Raw genomic sequence first — 21,293 nt, 5'->3', positions numbered from 1 at the left:
TCTTTCTTTATATACAATTGATTTTGCTTCTTAGGTCTGTCATGCTTTGTTAGTGTCGAGCTGGGATCTTGCATTCAATTCCTTTATGACCCTGGTGCCCTTTTCAGAGTCATAGTATTTCAGTCTGCTGTTTGACCAGTGTTCCAAATACAATTTTTTATTCTTTTTCTGGACACGTAACTTGGGATTTGGCTTAAAACAAACAAACAAAATTGGCTGTTCTAGGTCCTGTATGTGATGGCCTGGTCCTTTCGTTCACCATATTGCTGCCCTGTGTGTCATTCACAAGATCAGCAGAGTTAACAGATGCTTTCAGATCTTTGAGGAAAATATTCAACAGCCTTAAACTAACAGACTCAGGGCAATGATCTGGAAGTCTCTCTCCTCTGGCAATTAGGTTTTGAGGTTTGCTAATTAGGCGTGGTTTGTTAGTTTTTTTCTAAACTATGACCAAACATAAGCGGTAATAATCATGTATGTCTGACTAGGTGTTGAAAATAAGGCCTCCTCTGTAAGCTCTGTCTCTCATTTTCATTGAATCACTGTCCTGGGCTGAAAAGGACCACAATGATCATCTGGTTTCAACCCCCTGCTATGTGCAGGGGCACCAACCAGCAGACCAGGCTGCCCAGAGCCACATCCAGCCTGGCCTCGAATGCCTCCAGGGATGGGGCATCCACAGCCTCCTTGGGCAACCTGTTCCAGTGTGTCACCACCCTCTGAGTGAAAAACAACAGATTGAAACTCGTGTCCCATAGCGATGGCAGCAGCCGCCCCTGTGCTTACGCGTCCCTCCGCTCGACGATGACGAAGGAGGAGCGAGGGGGCGGGCAGAACGCACGCTCCCGGCCGCCGCCCGCCTTTCCTCAGCGCGGAGCGGGGGCCCGCAGGGGGCCGGGCCGACCGGAGGGGCGGAGCGGAGCGTGGCGGCCTCTCCCGGTGCCGTCACAGGCGGGCGCGGCGTACGTAGTGCCGCGGGGCTGCGGAGGTGAGTGCGGGGCTGCGGGTCTTCGGTCGTTTGGGGCGGGGGGCGCCGTCACAGCGCCTTGTTGCTGGATTGCGGGCCCGCGCTTTCCCGTGGCGGAGCAGCGTGAGAGCCGAGCGGCGGCGCGTTCCCGTGCTGACGGCTGCGCTGCGGGCCCGTACCGTGCGTGCTTCCTGCGGCAGCGCCGGCGCGGGGAGCGAGTAGGGAAGCGCTGCCTGGGTTGCGTTTTGAGCAGCAGCAGGAGAGGCTCCGCTGTGTTTGCTTGCCCTCAAACTGCAAAGCGAGGGAGATGAGCTTGCACAACCCTGTCGTCCTAGCAACAAGATGATCTGTTTCCCCTTGAGAAGGGACGGCATGCTAATGCTTGTTTCAGAAGGTCTCGTTTTAAAAACTTAGCAAGGTTGGTTTTCTTTTTTCTGTGTCGGAAGGTTTGATTCAGTGAGCTGCGTCTAGGAACTTGGAGAGCCCTCAGAGGGAATACGCTGCGTTTGTAATTCGTTCCCTTGTCTGTTGGACTCTTGATGCAGGTGTTAGGTGGGAACATGGGGAAGCACACATCCTTCTGGTGTGAATTTGGAGCTCACTATTCTTAAGTTTAGAAGTCTGGCACTTGCCATCACTGCTAAATTTGGAAGCTCAGTGGTCGAACCTTGCAGAAACTCTGCTTCTGTCCTGTTTGCTGTCATCTAAGTCAGAAGGCATTAGCTCTCTTTTAAATGTTCCTTCAGCTTTGGCTAGAGTAAGGAGCTTGCCCCACTGGGGCTGTAGAGTTTTTGGTTTTAAGATCTCAGGTATACTGAAGGTTGGACGTCATCTACCATCTCCTAAACCCGTTCAAGTCCAGTGTGGCAGTGCAGGTGCTGTGCTAAAGGGAAGAACTCACTTCTGAAGTGAAGCCACTGTTAAGGTGAATTCAGGCTTCTGTCATGTGCTTTGTTACAGGGAATTTTAATTATCTAACTGCTAGTACCTAAACGTGAACTTAGAATGTAAGAATACCTCCTGGACTGCCTTTGTAGATTATTTTATTGAAAATCCTTCCCCGTTTCTTTCCTGGGTGTTGCTTGGAGATGAAGCTTGAGTCCTCTACCTGCAGAGAGGCAGCAGATCAAGCACTGTGGTGTGTCCCGGAGCTCTGCTCCTTGCTTCTGTCTATCGCTTCCCTTCCTGTTTCTTTTCTGACAGACTGAATTTCCTCCCTATTGTTGGTTATCTACCTAAATCTTAAACAGACATCCTCTGCAGAAATGTTATTGGAAAATCATAGAATCATAGAATGGCCTGGGTTGAAAAGGACCTCAAAGATCATCTAGTTTCAAATCCCCTGCCATGGGCAGGGTCACCAACCACTAGTCCAGGCTGCCCAGAGCCAAAATGCCGTTGGCCTTGGAAGAAGGAAGCTTTGGGTGGTGCATATGTCATCCACATCGATCAGGTAGATAGGCAATAGCCTCAGGTGTGTACTTAAACACATTGCTGTTTAAGTAAATATAGTAAGCTCTTTACCAGATTCTCCCAGCCTTCAGATACAGGAGAAGTTTCATTTCCTTTTTTCCACTGTGCTGCCACTTCTTGCTTTCCTTCCTTTGCTTCCAGCAATCATTTCCTCTGTGTGCTCTGCTTGCATCAAGGAAACTATCATCGTGGATCAGTTTGGCAAACCTCAACAACTGCTGGAGCGAAGCTGGTTGGGAAGGAAGCATGGCCTGAATGAAATGAGCAAAAGGAAAGGGACATTTGTAAATTGAAGAAGTGACTGAGATGGAGGGTATGTGCCTTGGCTGCACAGCTGGGTGGTGGTGTTATAACTGGCTTTGGTGGTTTGTTCTGAGAGAGGTGTGCTTGAAAGAACAGAATGCAAACTCCCAATCCCTTACCTGGTGGCTGCTGCTGCTTTCCCAATTTCAGAAGCTGGAGTTAGCTGTGTTGCATCAACCAGCATAGGTGGGCATTGTGCTTTTGCTTCTGCCAGGCCACCAGGCCAGCTGCTTCTCTCTCACAAAGGAAAGGGAGGTGCCAGCTCTGCTGACATTGGTTAGCACTTCTTGAAAACACTATGTAAAAGCTATGTAAAAGAGTGAAGTACGTTCACTCAGGAAGTACTGTTCCTGCTTGGTTGTACTTCCACCAAGCATAAATTTCTTGAATTAATGATATTTTTTCCTAATATGCAGCAAATAATAAGTGTGGAAATCAAAGGACATACCGTGGTACTAACTTAACTAAAACCACATTGAAGAAATATGAGAAAGTAACATTGTTTTCCCTCTGTCTTCAGACAACCTGAGGTCTTGATCTTAGAAGGAGGAGATTTTCTGTGTGCCTTATGATACGTGACAAAGGATTTCTGTGCAGCTGAGGCTTGTGAACGTGTGTTATTCAGGCTTTGTATGTAATCAGCAGAATACACTGAGAAGAAGGACACTGGCATTCTTGAGTAGTTGCGTGTGGACCCAGCCCACTCACGAGAATATGAGCTCTTCCATGGTGTATTTCTCTCTGGCAGGCCTGCATCGTGTTTGTGGCCTGCTGCTCTGTTTTGCTGACAGAGAAGCCTGTTGTATGTGAGCTGATGTTCCTTAAATGCATCTCTGTTCTTCCCATTTGTTGCAGGCAGGGCAGATTTTTTGGAGAGGTTGACTGAGTGCAGAGGAAAGGAACACAGAGACAGAGGGGAAGGAGGAAGCAGATAGGGTGTTAGTGTAAATGTATAGGCATTACACACCTTTGGAAACAGCACACATCACCTCACTTCCTTGGGGTCTTTGTGGGCAAGGTATGTTAACTGCAGTCTAGTAAGCTGTGTCGGTTTCTTCAAAAAATAACTGTGCTTATGAATGCATCTGGACACACACAGCCTTCTATTTTTACAGGACAGAAAGGTCCATGCCAACTGTATGCTTGAGTAGCTGCTTCAACTGGTGGTGCCCTCCCATGTCACTGAGCTCTCTGTAGCTTGCTTCTAGCTGCAGAAGCAAGTATAAGCAAATTAAATGTGCTTATAAAGAATTAGATGCTTGGAATTTCACCTTAAGATGGGTAGAACAAGTCTCTAAGGAAATTAGGACGAACAGTGGAGTTACAGAAGGGGCCAGACCTGCAGATATTTTTTTCTTTTCCTCATTCTCTGCTGTTAAATTTGTTGTGCTAAGAAGAGCACAGTGCTTGCTTAATGCTAGCACTATGCATTGTGTCTTCCTCTGATTCTGCTTTATGTTTATTTCAAGCATTAAACCTTTGAAGTCTATAGAAGATGTTTCCAAGGACTGTCCAGCCTTTGAGAGTTACAATAAAGACTTCAGAGTGACAAAATGGCTTCGTGGTAGGTGTCTCAGAAATGCTTGTTTGGAGTCCCTGTGTCATTTTTCCAGTTCTTTTTCTACCTTTTCTCTATGATGACCAATATTAAGGGAATAGTTTTCCTTGTCTGTTAAGGCTCTAATTTCCCATCCTGTTCTTCAAAAAACAGCTTGTAATGTTGCTCACTTCTTTTTCAGTGTTGGTCACAATTATAGACTTGCAGAATACTTTTTGTCCTTACTTACCTGGATTTCTCTGTGTATTTTGCTGCGTTTTTCCTGGCAGTAGCAGTTCTTTTGATCCTGTAGCTACTTTCTACATTCACTAGGCTGGAAATTACTGCCTCCCACAGCAGAACAGGTGGACAGATGCTTGTGCCCGTGCTTTGACAGCTGTGATGCAAAAGTTCAGTGGCTTAATTTAAACCACTGGTTTGACATTTCTGAAGAGTGCTCACTTGATCTGGTCCATTGACTTTGCTTGGGAGGCAGTAGAGTTTAACAGCAGCATGGTTGTATCTTCAGTCACCAGAAGGGCTTGCCAAGCTCTTTGTGCTATTTTTCTGATACTTTTGTATGACAGAGTGGTAAGTATTAGTGCAGCGTTAACTCTGATAGCAGTTCTGAGAATGTACAGCATTTCCTTAAAATGCTGAGGGGTCATGAGCTTGTTCTGCTGCTCAATCATGTATTTCTTGGATCACTGCTGAACTTGGTCCTTGAGATTTTCTGATGAACATTAGAAAAGAGCTCTGCTTAAACTCCCAAAATGTGGCTGGACTGTTTGTCATCATTTCTGGGTTTGTGTGAGGTTCCATGGTGAGAAAGGCAAGGGACTGAAGGAAGAAGACAACAAGCTTGTCTTCTGGTTGAAACCCTAATTCCTTCAGAGGCCGGGGATGCAACTCTGCCACTCCCGACAGGTCCCATTTGGGACAGGGCAGCTCTTTAAAAACTTTTTCTTTTGCCATTGATCAATTCTTTGGTCAATTATTTTTTGGGTGCCTGATTGAAGAACTTTTTTCTTTCAGTTTTATGGAATTGGTTAAGTCTTCCCAGCTGTTCCTCCATATATTCTATGAAAGACTATTTATTTCCTAAGCTGAAGTCTGTATACCTCATGCTGGACACCTCAGGTATTTTATTCTTTCTGCCTAACGAGCCCAACCCTCCCTTGAAATCTGTGTCTAATATCTTTCCCACTCCCCCGTCTTTTTTTTTTTCCAGGTGAGCTTAGGCAGATCCTCTCAATTCTCTTCCTTAAGCTCCTTGTCCCATCTCTTTGTTCTGTCTCTACCTGTCAGTTCCCAACTCTTTATTGCAACAGTTCTTCCCTGCCAAGTGATTTCTTGCTTTATTTCTACCCCCAGTCCTCAGTCCTCTTGGTTTTTTTTGCCACCTTTATGTTTTTAAGCCATTTTTGCCAGTATCTTCCCTTGCTTCTTTGGTCTAGCTGTTTTCTCTTGCTTTTGTATTTGATGTTTATCTCTTTTTCCCCTAGGCATGTCTTTAGAAATACAGGCTCTGTTGGCTGTAGCCAATGTTCCTAACTGGCGTGGAATGATTACTAAAGGGAAATGTGTTCTCAATCCCTCGAGCTTGAGCCTGTAGGATAGCGCATATCTGCTTCAGTCAACTGAGGAAATCAAATGCTCTTTTGTTTGTTTTTTTTTTTGGGGAGGGCTGGGAGTGTGGATGAGGCATCTTTGGAGATTTTAGTTGTGAGTAAATCTCTACTGTTATCTGTGTTTACTTGGACTTTTTAAAGCAATAGGATAAGAAAGATTGCCAGCTTTTTTCCCCTTAATTTATGCAAAACACGTTTTTCTGTTAGCCTTTATTCTTGGCAGCAGCTGAACTGTTTTAGCTAAAATTGATGAGTACTTTTTACAGATCAGCCTGAGGCGAACGCTCACCATGAAAAAGTTCTGAGCACACACTCTGAGGAAATGTAAACAACTGAAAAAAGCAATTTTGTGGGAAGTGGTGTGGAGCAGCCGTAGTTGATGGTCATGAGACCAGTCGTAACTTTCAGTCGCTCCTCACCTCCTGAGTGCTAAGAAGTGCTTTACAAAGCAGGAACCTGTGTATCTCATCTATTGTTCAGTGACAAAACAACATAATGTTGACACGCAGTGGCACGTAAGAGGTTTTTAAACAAATATTGGCATAGTGATAGCATCTGAATGACTTGTCCTGAAAGAAATATGGAAAATTCTACGTAGCAAGGAACCATTTTCAATGTAAACAAAGATTTTCCTGCTCTTCCACTTCTGGTATGCGTGGTAGAAATGTGGAAATGCATCTTTGCTTTGGCATATGCCAAAACTACTCCTCTGGTTTCTCCCCTTTCCCAAATAGTGATGAAGCATTTCCTGAGCACTAACTCAAAATGTATGGCCACTTCCATATAGTTTGAGAAAACTTAAAGAAATACTTGAGAAAACTGATTATGTTCTGATGGAATCCTTTCTATGGTAGGTTTCTCTTGGCAAGAACAGGTTACCAAAAAAAACCCCATATATTTTTTGTTTTGTTTTGTTTTCCTGTTGGTTTGACTCAGTCTATACTTTAGTGAAACTATCACTTTTCAAGAAGTGTCAATGAGAACTTATTTCTGGAAGCTGATGGCTATGGTAGCAGAGCCCAATATACAGGCTTTCACTACGAAGTCTGGATTTACTGCTTGCCTTAGGCTAGATGTGGATATGGAACAAGCCATGCTAATCCTGCATCAGGTTCTCATGTAGCTTTCTATCTATGTTTGCAACTTCTGTGTCATGATGTCTGATGAAATGTTCTGTACTTTATATATTAGTGGTAGATTACAGCTCTGTGTTCCCAAGAGGTTTCCTGGCTGAGAGCAAGCAATCTTTTATGACCAGAAGATTATATACTCTATAAAAAGACCGCACAACAAAATACAGCCTATCAAGAAATCCGTATTAAAGTTCCTATAGAGAGCAAATCTACAGTGAGACTTTTGGAAGGGTCCCTGTTGAACTTTGAGAACATTTCAGATGAAATATCTAATTAATATATTGAATGAATGTACCTACACAAATATTGAGCAGCTCTGTTGTAAAGCATAAGCAGGCCTGTTAAGTGGAGAGGTGTATGTCCAGGTGCTGTCAGAAATAGGGAACTTCAGCGCCCTGCAGGCTTGAATGTGGAATGAGCAGTTGTATTGAAGTCTGCTAGGTAAAGAGCATGCTGCTGAAATGGAGCTCTTGGGATGCAAATAAAGGCATTGGAAGTTATCAAATGTGGTTACTTCTCAGCAGCATAATGCTGCCCTGGGATGGATGTGGAATGGAGGCTTCTGCTCTGCTGCACGAGCAGCTCTGCAGGTAGAATAGCTGCTGGGTACAGGGAGCCTTAGAGAGCTGCCCTAGAAACACTGCTCTTCAGTCCTAGCAGGAAGCAGGCACACAGGGGGTAATTAGTGGGGAATGGATTGCAAGGCTTTGGCTGTGGCTCAGTGCTTTTTATAACGAGCTTCCTTTGCAGGAAGAGCAGCAAAAACTTCCAGTGCTTTGTTGTTAGGTAAATGTCTTGTCTCGCACAGATGTTGCAGAGGCTAAAAATGTGTGTGTTAATGGTATTGTCAGCTTTGGGCATTTGGAAATCATATGAAGCACTCATATGAGTGACTGAATATTGTGAGAGTTGTGTAAAACAGTCAGTAGGACCGGTGATTCCTGATGGGCTAGTTGTTGGAGGTTCTGTTTCTGGGTTTCTTTGAGGCCTTTCATGATGGTTGTGAAGATGGGCAAACCCTACCTTTGTTTGGGTTACATCTGAACTTACGTATTCATGTGTGGCCATTGTCTTAGGGACTCGTGGTGCAAAGTTACAGACAGGATGCTATCAGTGTCTTTATGTACTGTATTTACCTAGAACCTTTAGAAAGTGAGGAATTAGTAAAATACAAACCTGCCTGGTTTGTGATATGTTTGCTGCGGAGCAGTAGAAAGGAGCTGGATAGACATTGAACTGGAGGTTTTGAGCCAGGTACTCTATGAGAAGTGTTTAAGATGGGGCTTCTCCCATAGCTGGCATGGTAACCTTCCCTCCTGTCATAGTAAAGGTGTTCCCAAAGGCTTGCCAATGTTCTGAGAGCACAGCATACCCTGGTGAGCTACATCTGGGCTCTGCTACCGAGATTTGTAAATCAGTGTTTGCATACAGTTGGTCTGCCTTAAACTGTGGCATCTAAGGGTCAGAGGAGGTAAGAGGTAGTAAAAACCCACGTGTATGTTCGTCCTCTTTTTCTTTATTGTTCACTGGCTTAGCTTGGGAGCCCACGAAGGTGCATGTCTCTAGGACAGATATTGTTGTGTGGCTCTGGAAGGAGCGGAGCTCTCAGTTCACCTATAAAGTGTCAAGAACAAGGGGATAAAAGAGAAACTAAATTATATTCTCTTCAACTAGAAGGAAATGTGTTATCTTTTTTGTAGTTATTTAATGACCTCTTTTTCTCGAATACGCTGTGGTTACGCTAACAGATTAGGAGTGGACTAGAACTGATGCTATTGGAAGCAGCAGAACTGTGAAGGTGGAAAGAGATAAACCTGAACAGAAAACAAGTTGAGAGGTGTGGGCTGTCTGGGAAAGTTTGACAGGATTAGGAAAATGAAAGCTTGTATGCATGAGTTCTAGGAAGCAGACTTTAAAATGCCTTGAAATTAATTTGTGGGGAAGTCAGGGAAAATGTAATTTGTCTGTCGTTATTTTTTGTGACGTAGTTGATGGGAAGAAGATAATGGAAGATTCTCTAGAATTATCATCAAAGATCATGTGTAGCTTGCACAATTGCAAGAAACTAAATGTGAAGAAGGAAAAAAGAAACCACAGAAGTGGATCTGTGAACTCTGAGGGAACTGTGATAGAATTAGCAGTCAGAAAGTGAGAGCATGCAGAAGTCTAAAAACCGGGAGATTTATATTTCTCAAAAAGAAAATGAAAGGAGAAGCAGCCTTCCATGCAGTAAAATTTTTAAATGCTAAAATAGTGCTTGGATCAATGCACTGAATTGGAAGGTCTATTGCGGAGGCACTGTAGGGTTTTTAAGTAATAAGAATTTGCTGTATTTTCAACATCTGCCTCCTAAAATACAGCAGGGAAAAAAGAAAGCCCCAGAGCAAAACATGAGCTTACTACATTTGCTTCAGCAGTTACCTAAATCAAAGAAAATGATTAATTGCAGTCAGGGTGTATAGAAAGAATATAATACTTTGCAAAGCTATCCTAAAATATTCTGGTTTCTATCTTTGGTTTTAGTGGTGATGATTAATACCAAAATAAAAACTTAGTTATGGTTACCCTGTGGGCAAAGGGGAATATGTAAATTGAATCAATTTCAGGGGAGGAAGAAGGAAGATTTAAAAAATAAAACCATGGTTGTTTAAGTGACAGTATCTTCACCAGGCTGTTGGCACTAAGGGAGTTGCAAGTTCACCTATTGTTGGTAATCTGCAATTATGATCTCATCTTTCCCATTTCCGATAGCTCCAGAATGCATAACAACTTCTCCTGTCTCTGTCCAGATGAAGAGCTTTTTTAATGACCAGCTGCTCTGTTAGGTTGCTTTTTAAGGTAAAACTGTCTTGGTCACTCTGTGTTGAAGCTGGAACTTTGTGCTACTAAAATGTTGGCTCATGGTCCTTTCTGTCAGGTCGCTCCAAGTACCACAGCATCTTGGATATAAAGGGGTTTTGTTTCCTACTGAATCCAAAGTGTTTTGTACTTGCCTGAGGATATTGTTTGCAGACAGGAATGGTATTGGCGTATTGGCATAATGGTGCAGGAAACATTTGTGCTTTCCTCTTCTGGTACATGTGGTTGGAAGTAATCTGAGTGTAGGCTTGATTTCTTCCTAAATGGCATGTTGCATGGGGCTGAGAGCAGGTGCTCTGAACAAGGTGATGGAGAGGTGCTTGATGATTTCTGGACTGAAGGAAGTTAAGGCAGCGTTTTGTTTTTATAATTGCAGAAGCTCATTTTGTTGTTATTGTTTATGTGGCTTGGGGTATTCATTTGAATATACTCAAGATTTGGTGAGGATTCTGAGAGACACCTGTGTGTGTGTATATAGGATGTGCTTACAGTTACCAGAATACTGACGTGGCATGGATGATGACCTGTCTCTTCTTGTGACAGCTCAGCTGAAGTCATTTTGCCTTACAAGCATCTGTCCTCCTCTGGCCCCAGGTTTTATATTAAGAAACTGCCGTGTTGAGTTTTGACTTGATATTCTGGCCCACTGGCCTCCAGGTGCTCAGGAAGTCATTGCTCAGAGCCCTCCTCTTCTGTCATATTCAAATTTGAAAGTGATGTTTCTGTACTGATGCCAGTGCCTGACGTAGCATATATTGGACGCTAGATTCCTCTGTAACATTTGGGCTTTTGCACTAACAGGGGTGGAGGTGAGGGAAGGGTTGGACCCAAGAGGAGAAGAGTCACTGGCAGTGACAGCTAGTGTGGCATTCCTTGAAATGGTGCACATAATGAGCAAAATGCATAGGATGGGAAGAAAGGAGCAGTCCCAATCTTGGAGAAACAGGAGGGGCATGGAACTAGAGTGGGAGATGCGCAGTATCTGCACAAAGATGACTTACTGAGTGGTAGTGGATGATGAAAGCAGAGTGCAATGCACTGGGAGGCGATGCTGTCATTCATTTGCATCATCTCAGGCTGACTGGCCTACTTTTCCTTTGGAAAGGGTCTGCTAATTGTGCTACAAACCCTCCTAGTAAAGGCGCAGCTCTGTGCAGCAGCAGCAGTCCCTACCTGTTGGAGCTGGAGATTTTCTTTTCCATCTGCTTGAATCCGAAGCCTGGTGCTGACGGCAGCTCAACTGCCAAGCTGTAGCTGAATTTCCATATTCATTGCACTAGACATTGGCTTTCAGACAGAAGTGGAGACAAGCTCTCTACTAAAGAGTCACAGAAAATCTGCTGCTGTCTGCACTGTCACTTTGCTGATACCACAGCTTTTAATACGGCACTGTCAATTAACTTTGTACCCTGCTTTCATTTCTTGGTGCCAGAGAAATGCTTGAAGTGGCGTGGCTTTGCTCCTGCTGTTGAATGACTGAATTCAGGCAAAGGCTGAAATGAAGGAGGAAGAGGAGGGGTTGCGATGACATTGTTGCAGTTTGGAAACACGTTTACATAGTTATCATTTGAAGGTGTGATGTATCAAAATCTATTGTCTATATTTTTAATGTAACTCTCGTCTTTAAAATTTGTTAATATATTTTGGAGTTAGAAAATGCATGCAACATATGAGACAGCGTTGCACAAAGTTCCTACTTAAAGCCAGAGCTGTGACCGCTCTGGAACAGAATATTTGCCTAATCATACTCTGTTGGATGTTACCTTCTGCTTTTCCAACCCCTCTTTTTTCACCCACGGTTCACGTGGTTGGCTGGTTATATGTTTGTTGGATGCATCAGCATGAAATTTTGCAGATGGCCACCAGCTTTAATACATGCGAAGCTGTGATCACAGTTTTCTAAACAGTGCCAGAGATGCTGAATTATGTTTTCAGTATTGCCAAATCGCTTTAATCGGTCTTGACTGAAAAATGATGGCAGAAATCCCGGATTAGTAATGCTGCTTCAGTGAGTCCTTAGCGGTAGTTGGTGAGATCGGATTTTATGAAATACTTCTCACAAAACGGGGATCATGCAGGACAGAGGAGGAGCTGCCGTGGTGTAGCTGAGATAGAGCCATTTTTAGCAGAAATCTTTGATGCCAAACTGAAATAAAAATGGCCATCTGGATAAAATAAATAAATCAAAATGAGACACTGACACAACTGCCCAGGATGGGTGCCCCATCCCTGGAGGCGCTCAAGGCCAGGTTGGATGATGCTCTGGGCAGCTGAGCTGGTGGGGGGCAGCCCTGCACAGAGCAGGTGTTGGGGCTGGGTGGGCTGTGAGATCCCCTCCAACCTGGCTGTTCTTAGGCTGACGAGAATTGTCCATTGTAGAAGGATTTTGTGCCAGCATCACCAATGTAAACCAGGTCTCTCCATTTGAGTCCTACAGTGTTGAATATCTTTTTTTTTTTTTTTTTTTTTTTTTTTTAAGCTTTGAATTTCTGAAGGGTTGTGTTTTGACAGCTCTGAGTAACTAAATCTCAAACAAATAGCTTATAAAGTGTGAGCAATAGCAGCATATTTTCCTTCACGTTGTAGGTCTTGAACTGGAAGGCCTATTTTTAATGGAAAAAAGACACCTACAGAGAAAAAAAGGCTCTTTGTTTAGATTACCTTGGTTTCATACAAACATTAAAAAGATCGTTCATTTTCTAAGCTCCTGTCCAAAAGCATTTCTTAAATGTACAAGCTTAACTGAGAGAAGTGATTAAACGTTTTTCTGGTATTCAGACTAAGAGCTCTGCTTGAAGAACATGAAGCACTTGTCTTCTACTTGGATTGAATGCTTCTACTTTTAAAGCAGTCTATTTCTGCTTACCACTTAAATAAGAAACAGGAAAGAGCAATAGCCTATGTTTAAGTCTACTTGAAAACATTTATGTGAAGAAAATGCTGTATGTTTTACTGAACTTTTGTTCAAGATGTAGGAGAAATGATATAGTATTTTACTTTTGGTGGCATTGATGCATTGCTTATTTTTCTCCTTGTGGTTTGTTAGGGAATTTAGAATTGTGATCACTTTTATAAATGCTGGCATTCATATTCTAGGATTTTGTTTAACAGTTCACTCTTCTGATAGCTAACGGTCCTACAGTTAGAAACAAAACTGTACATTTTTGTGCCAGAATTTCTGTATCTGTAACTATGCTACCATTTACTTTCCAAGTTCTTTTATGTTCCAGGTTTTGGAACATGGTGTAAGCTATCGTTCTGACAGATATTTTTAGAAATTTCTTGAATATTTGTTTTTCAGTGCCTCTGGTTTCAGATTTTCTTTTACTTTAAAGTTAGTGAAAACAAAATATCCAAGTAAGGCAGTTTCTGGAGTTTATATAAAAATACGTTTTAGCAACACATGTTTGAGCTTGGGTTGTTTTCTTGATGAAGGAAAAGCAAACCGGTTCAGACCAAGCAGTGGGTCACAACATCTCTTAGCTGGTCATGTTGATTTCTCCCAAATAAATTCTGGAGAAGGAGGGAATAAATCATATTCTCATAGTCAATTAATAGATGTCAGTGTCTATTGCATGCAGTGAAGTTATCTAAGTAAAGCAAGCACACATTCTGTACTCTTGACTTTGAGACAGCTCTATATTTTTGTGTGTTTTTATTTTGTCATTTTGTAAAAACTGGACTTTTTCACATGCTATATTTGTTGAGATCATTTTCTGTTTGTTTTTTTGTCCCTTAGATGACTCTAGATGTAATGAAGTACATTGCAGTAGGGTTACTAGGGTTTTGTTTGTTTTGTGGTGGGTCTTTTTTTTTTTTTTCCCAACTTTCTTTTGCTTTTGTTCTCCCTCCCTTTTTAGGTAAAGAAAACAAATCCCGCAAAACTCATTTGATATTTTTGGGTTCTTGTGTCTATTTTTGACTGCTTGCATCGTAGGAGGAAAAATGTGACACAGCTCATAGCAGAGTGACACACAAGGCTCTGTGCTTTTGGTGACTGGTGAGAGTTTCAGTCTTTTTAGAACATCCCGATGCTAAATGTAAGCAGAAGCATCGCAGTAGTTCTTCGGGCTTTGGAGTGATGTGGTGGATGGAATGGTACAAGTTATCACCACCTCTCCTTCACTGTCTTTGGGTTTGCAGCCACTGTTGGGGGGATGTGTGGGTAGGACCATACCTCTGGCAGTGCAGAAGGGCATTCATCAGCCTCGTAAAGAAAGCTCCATGGTACTTGGCTCAGCACTTGCCTTGCTCCTCATCTGAGCTTGTGTTGTGGATGGGCTGAGGATCTCTTGGCTTGTTTTTTGGCCAAGTGTTTTTAGTCAGCTCTCTTTATGGCATTTGAGTAGAACTGGGGTCCTGAATTTGAAATGTATGTTTTTAATGCAAATTTGAGTTTACACAAGGATATGAGGTATGTGGCACTTCCTAATTATTACAATACACTCAGTAGTGGCCCTGCTTTGGAAAAAGTGTTTTGGTTTCTCCCTTGCAATGTGCACGCAAGCTTTAACACAGAGAAATGTCTCACTATATGAAAAATTTAAATTGACTATGATAAGGGAGGTAATTCATGTCAGTAGATTACGATCATCTATTTGCTGATCAAAATTGTAGCTGTCCTTGAAATTGGGTTTTAATTTCAGTGACTCTGGTAAGTGTGTCATGTACAGTGTGGAGTTCTCCAAAATCAATGAGAAAGCCAATCAAAATATTATGGTTTTTCTTTTCCTTTTGACTTGTTGACTACTTTTCTCTTTTAACTTAACCTAATAATGGCAGATTTGCTTATAACGGTTCTAGGTACACAGCATTATTTTTTTTGCTATGGCTACAAAGACGGCAAATAAATGAGACATCGATAGATGGGATTTTGTTCAGAAATAGTTGCATACACATCTCTGGGTGAAGCACATTTATAAATATGTGAACTGCTTGTAGTTGTTACAGGCAATTAAACCTGAAAGTCTGGTGATCTCCAGTAGCATCAGGTGAGACAGATGTTGGCTGTTGTAGAGTCCACCTTCTCACTTTATTAAGCCACAATCCTATAGCTTTGCATTTCTAGCTCTAAAACTAGGCAGTCTATGAAAATATGTGGTAAATGTCTGACTCTTGGAGTTTTGATTTAGACCTCTGCAGCTCTGAATGTTACAAAATCATTCCATTTGCGTACCTTCATTTTAAGTAGTGTGAGGTATTGTATTGCAGGATTTATAATTTGCTTGAATTCCTCATCTGGACAGACTTCTGTGTAATAGCTGTTCTTGCAAAGGTACAACTTTATAAAATAAAACAGGCTGAGGAGAAGTGAACTGATTTGGAAGTGATCATGTGAGCAGACAGAGAAGAGGTTGTTCACAACTATAAAAATTAATGTATTTCTCTCTTACGATGGACATAAAACTAAAAATCACCCTGCTGAACCACTGAAAATAACTTTTAACAGTACTGTTCTTTTCTTCTGCAGAGAAGTTTGAAGCAGCAAGCAAACATTAAGCACAATAACAAGTAATATATAGGGAAAAATAATGCTGGAACTTGTAGCTCTTTGCTATTAGATGGGGGAATAAAAGTAACTTATTTAATACCAAAATAGCATCTTATTCAGGTTCATCAACAAGGTCTGAAGAGCATAGCTCTTGCGAGTGAGATCTGGGGTGTCTGCATATAGCTCTGTTGGGGAATAGAAATCCCCTGCTTTCGCATCAGCATCTCCTTTCTGCTCACAGACCTTTGGACCTGAAAAACCATTCATTGGAAGAGAAAATATAGGAGTGGTAGTTAAGCGTAGTAGGTACAGTTTAGAGGTTTTCAGGTTGGAAACCAGCTGAAGCAGGATGTGCTTGTTTGCACAGCATTGCTGTTTGTTGTGAGGATGCCTGTGCCCGCCTGTTTGTTTGGTTGCAGTTGTCTGCACCCTGCGTGGCCTGCACCTGCTGGGGTGGGAGGGAAGGGCTGACTCACGTTGGCTTTCCTGCAGGTTTTACAGGTGTAACCAGCACCAGGTGGGTTTCAACCAACTTGCGTAGGCCTCTGCAGGTAGCCGTGTTGGGGACACTTGCAGCAAAGAGGTGAGAAATTGTATGGTGTGTCTGTGGCTGTGAGTTCTTTCTGGTGAAGGGTTGGAGGGATGATGGGCACAAACTGGCAGCAAGCTGGGCTGTAGAACACTGACAGATGTCAGCTGGGATGGCTGTCTGTAGCCAGAGGAACCCAAGGCTTCTCCAAAGTTAAATATTCTTTTCTTAACGTTTTAGATTCATGCCACTAAAGTCATTTTGCTGTATTAAGCATGAAGCAACGAAATAGCTGCTGAAGAGGATTTGTTAAGTAGTGCACATTTTATAGTAGAGGTCCATGGGTTTTGTGGTCACTTTTTATTACGTCTGGTGAAAAAAAACCACGAGAAAATTGATCACAGACTGCTAGGTTGCTAATCTCATTTTTGTGTGCCTTGTGTCCCCACGGATTCTCTTGCATTCTTTTTATTCCTTACTAAAAGCAGTATTTCAGCCATATACAAGTGAAGTGGTTCAGAGCTGTGTGTGTTTATCGATCAGTGCTTCCTCTCTGTTTTCTGATGGATATGTCTTTCCAGGAGACTTAAGACACTTGTGATTGACACTACTTATTGGATTTCTCTTTGTCTGACAGCTGTGCTCTGAGATCCCCAGGCACAAGACTCCGCCTTGGAGTTCAGGAAACTGAATTCTTCCTGTGTTTCACCTAATCTTAGATATAGAGAACAACTTAATGTCAAGTGTTGGTGCTTTTTGCGTGCTGGGTGACTTCACTGCCATCAGTGAAGTTACTTGCAGAATAAGAAATTACTGACTGGAGTCAGTGTTTTAAATAGCTTCTGTTAAAGAAATTACCTACAATCATAGGGAAAAAGAGTTTATCCTTGAGCATTTTTTCAGTGAAACTGAAAGGAAGTACTAGGAGGAGTTGGCTTTGTGGCTATTGAGTCATTGAGTAGAGAGTGCCTGCAACACGATGATGCACAGTAGAAGTCTGTGTCCTTTTAGGGGGTTGTCTCACATTGCTGTTCTATCTCTAAGAATAAAGCACTGTTGTTAGAAAGGGATCTAGCTCACTTCTTCCATCATTGTGGAGAAGAACAAAAATTCATTGCTGAGAGAAAAAACAAGAAAACTCACATTACTAGTACTTCTAACATAGAGAAAATTTAGACTGATGTCCTGCGTAGTCTTTCTAAAGTAATGTTAAAAGTTGGGGCAATACTTATGCTGATATTTGTAACAGTATTGACCAGTTTTTAGAATATGAAATTTGTCCAAGGACCTTTATTTGGTGTAACCACTTGAGAACCCCCAAGGAATTGCTGTTTTGTGTGGAGAGCTGTTAGGGTTCTTTACACAGCAGACAAGTAGAGTTTGTAGCTTTTCTGTGGGCTGGTGGTTCTTTTGATCCTGTGGCTGAAGTTGTGGGGCTACAGATTGCCTGGACCTCCTTCCTAAGGAAGCTTATGGAGGAAAGCTTTGGCACAGAGTTACGTTGCTTAAAAGCTTCCAGGAGAAAACAGTTCTGGCCTTTGCTTTCAGAAAGGACATCTGTCCATTGGCATATTTTTCAGGCAGGTAGTCAGGTCTGCACACTTTTGTGGCAGCTGCAGTTTAATTGTTTGAATGGTGACAAGGCAGATAGACTTGGCAAAACAGAGTGAACTAAGAAACTAGTCAACTGATTTTGTGTTTTTACCTTCCAAAGAAGGGTAAGTGCTTGATTATAGTGCGTAAGTGGGACAGTACCCTTAGTTAACCCCACGTGTGCAGGTCTCACCCTTCTTTTTTACGAGTGCCGGTCTGTGTGCTGCAAAAAGTACATTATATTTCTTTTGGGTTTTTTTCTTTCAAACTGACAACGTGATAAGAATTTTCCAGAAGACTGATTGCTCTGTGGATGTTTGAGTGGTTAATCGCTGTCTAAAATAAGACATACCAGTTTAACTACTTATCTGAAGAATGTTGCTGTCTTTTTCTTCTGACAAAGATAATTGTTTATTATTAAGGTGGTTTTCTCTCCCTTCAATATGTAGCCTGAGAGCCAAAGGACTAATGGGCGTTTCCACAGTTGTCTCCTAACTGTGCTTGCAGCTGATGGTAGGAACAGTGTGGGATTTGACAGCATCTCAGAGATTAGCTTGGAGCCATCCTGCTCTGCACCAGCTGCTCTCATCACTCTCCCAAATTGAATATTAAGGATGCTATCTGCCAGCCTGTATTCTTGCTAGGATTAATTTTGAGCTATTTTCTAAAACTGGAGCTGTTCTGCTTTGGTGTACAAGTTGAAGTGAGTTGAGTGCTACGTGAGCTGAAGACCATTCTTTTCTCTGACTCATGCCTTATTGTCCACAATGCTGTGTCTAAACTAGCTTTGTCCTGTGCCTCAGCTGTTACTGCCTTCAGCTTTTAGAAACTAGGCAGCCCTTGGTTGAGACTGGAGTACCATCATAATGATTATGTATCTGTCTTTCTATCTGTCCATCTTTTCCCACTTTCCTCCACCGCTCTTTGCACTGTGAGAAAAATGAAGAGTTTGAGATTTCTGAGGAAAAATGGAATTGAGTGGCCCCCAAAACTTTCCAAAACAAAGATGTAACAAAGCAGTCCTGTTAGTTCTCTCTTCAAGTGCTTGCCATCCATCTCCTCAAGAAGGCTTGGTACTTCATGGTTCTTTCTGGCAGTGCTCACTCAACAGGGAAGAGAACAAAAATAAATCAGGAAAAGGACTGGGGCTGGAGAGTAGCCATTCATGCATGGTCCTTCTTGAAATAATCTCTTATTCCACCCAGATTGTTAGGCAGAATTCAAGGCTGGCTTTTGCCCAGCACAGTTTACTACTTAGAGTATAAAGAGCAGCATGTGGACTTCAAGAAGACAGTGAAGGGCAACTGCTTCAGGCATCTGTGATGTAAATTTCAGGGTGTTGATAATATCAAAGGAGGCTTAAGCTTTGCAGTACTGTTTTTTTTTCCTTTCTTTGTGGCTGCATGGTTTCTGCAGTACCAGAGGCCAGGGCCGCCATAGTGCTTTTCCAAGCCTATGGCCTGTGCACCCAAGTGTCCCGTGGAGACTCTGTGCAGCACTTCTTCCAGAGCTTCTGATGACTTATTCCTGTCAGCTTTTCTCTCAGTGCCTCCCTCATGGGTCTGAAAACAACACAAGAGCCACTCAGCAGCGCATCACTTGGAGAAAAGAGGAAATTGCTGTAAAGGAGTATTTCTGTCACAAGCCGGAGGGCCAGGAGTTTTGGAGATGGGTGGCTTGGAGCCACGTTGAAGCTCAGTGTATTGTGTGCGCTCTCTAACTGAGCTGCAGCTTGTTCAGCTCTTGTGGAGCATTTGCTTTTCTGTTTTACAGCTTCAGCGTCCAAATATCTGCCAAATAACACCTTTGTAAAACTTTCCTAATGATTCAAGGCTAGGCTGGATAGGCCTTTGGGCAACCTGGTCTAGAGAAGTGTTCCTGCCTATAGCAGAGGGGTTGGAATTAAATGATCTTAAAGGACTCTTCCAACCCAAACCGTTCTATGATTTGTGCCCAAGTCCCTTTGCCTCCTCTGTCTCTCTTTGCTGTTTCAGAGCTTCCCTAAGAGTCTCATCTTCTTGTCTTCCAAGCAGCCTGTAAGTCAGCCGAGCAGCTTACGGATGTGTCTGCGTCTCTTCCTGTCACTCCTCTCCTGAATCTACCTCGAGATCTTTCTCCATCATAATGTTTACTGTGCGGTTTGACCTGCAGTGCAGTTTGCCATCTTCTGTTCCCTGTTCTCTTAACTAGATTGCCCTCTGCCTCCCCAGCTCCTTAGCACCCATTGCAGTGCCATTTTACACTTCACTCCTTTCAGTGCCATACACTGGGAACTGCACAGAAGTTGGTATATTGACCAGAGCTCTTTTAGCTTACTCTTCATTCTTGATGCTAAGATCAATCTTCTTTGCCTGGCTGAGAGTCTCGATTCACCAGCTCTGGTATTTCCTGTCTGTCATCTTCTAAAAACATCTCATACCTCGTAGCCAAATCCGGTTCTATTTTGAGCTCTACTTTTACTGGATATTCTGCCTTTCAAACTTTAGCACTTAGGTTGCTGTGGCATTTCTGGTTATCTGTGGGTTCTGTGTTTGCTAAGCCTGGTTGGGGCAGGTTAGCACCAGCAAAATGCCCCTATGTGGTTCTTGGGGAAGAAGTGAATGCTTTTAGAGACTGATTCCTGATACATACTTTGTTTCTGTACTCTGACTCCCTGCTCTTGCTACCTTGTTTCTGGGGAAGAGGAGAATTCCATAGGTTTGCTGACTCTTGTTGATATGATCTGTTCAATCTCCACATTGCATTTAGTTCATATGCATGGGTTAAAGTTATTTTTGACCTATTAAAGAGATCAGAAGCATCAGACAACTATTAGAGAATGAGTTTTTAATTTATCTTCTTAAATATTCCTCCATTCCTGGTTAGTGAGTAGAAAGAATCAATAGTTTTCTTTATTTAATGCAACTTACGCAGTTTCTAATTTTCTTGTATTATTTTTAAATGGGAGATTTTTCCATTAAAATTGTAGCTCTACAGACTACATATTTCTTCTCTTTAGTATCTAGATAATAAGGTTTTAGTCCATAGTGTCATGGAACATTTGAGTAATAATGCTGAAAAAGATTCTCTTAAAAACAGAACAAATGAAACAAAAGGCTACAAGCAAGATACCTTTCAGTGTGGAGAAATGTTTATGTGGGTTAAAAATAATTATTTCTCTCCTTTATAGAAGCTATAATTGCTACCAATTTCATGCAAAGTTTGTTACTATTTGTAAAATGTTTCAGGCAGGTCTCTCAATTACATTTATGGCAGAAGGAACAGGGGGTAAAGAGTGGGTAGACAAAATGTGCAACCACCACCACAGGAACAAAAGTCTTGTACTGATTAGTTGCTATCTAAATTACAGATTATAAAAATAAACATGAAGCTTTTTAATGTGATTGCTGATAATGTCAGGTCCTTTTGAAAACATTTGACCAACCTGTTGTACTGAATCCTATAAAAATAAAAAAAAATAATAAAGAAGGCTATTTAGGAACAGTGTGTGATTCTGTAACAGGTACTGCTTGCCTCTCCTCCCTTTTTAGATCTTCTGTAAAAAGAAAGTTTAATGTGACGATAGCTAGTTTTTACTTGTCTTCCTTTAATTTTAATTTATTGTGTCAGTTTCCTTTTCCATCTTAACCACAGCTGTTGCTCTTTAACTACAGCCCGTGTAAAGTCCATCCATAGTTATAGGTTTGGATCCCATAGTTGTGGTACCCTGCTGTGCCTGGACAGGACTTGAGGAACCTGTGATTTAATGCCAGTGTTTATCTTTATTTGAGACTTCCT

General features: G+C 42.2%; 1 protein-coding gene across 13 annotated transcripts in view; it reads left to right on the top strand.

Annotated features, from left to right (window-relative positions):
- Window positions 1-846: 846 nt before the first annotated feature.
- Window positions 847-21,293, top strand: part of INPP4A (inositol polyphosphate-4-phosphatase type I A) — a 113,198-nt gene continuing 92,751 nt past the window's right edge. For 6 of the 13 annotated variants that reach the window (XM_085213698.1, XM_085213661.1, XM_085213685.1 and 3 more), the window contains exon 1: window positions 848-988. The gene's annotated coding sequence lies outside the window, so the exon portion shown is untranslated. Of the gene's footprint in view, window positions 989-4,212; window positions 4,308-21,293 lie in introns of all 13 variants that reach the window. The other 7 variants (XM_085213631.1, XM_085213670.1, XM_085213652.1 and 4 more) reach the window with 4 other exon arrangements.

The sequence above is a fragment of the Meleagris gallopavo genome, chromosome 1 (assembly GCF_905368555.1).
Source record: "Meleagris gallopavo chromosome 1, MGAL_WU_HG_1.1, whole genome shotgun sequence".
NCBI lineage: Eukaryota > Metazoa > Chordata > Aves > Galliformes > Phasianidae > Meleagris > Meleagris gallopavo.
This window is presented reverse-complemented; position numbering and strand designations above follow the sequence as displayed.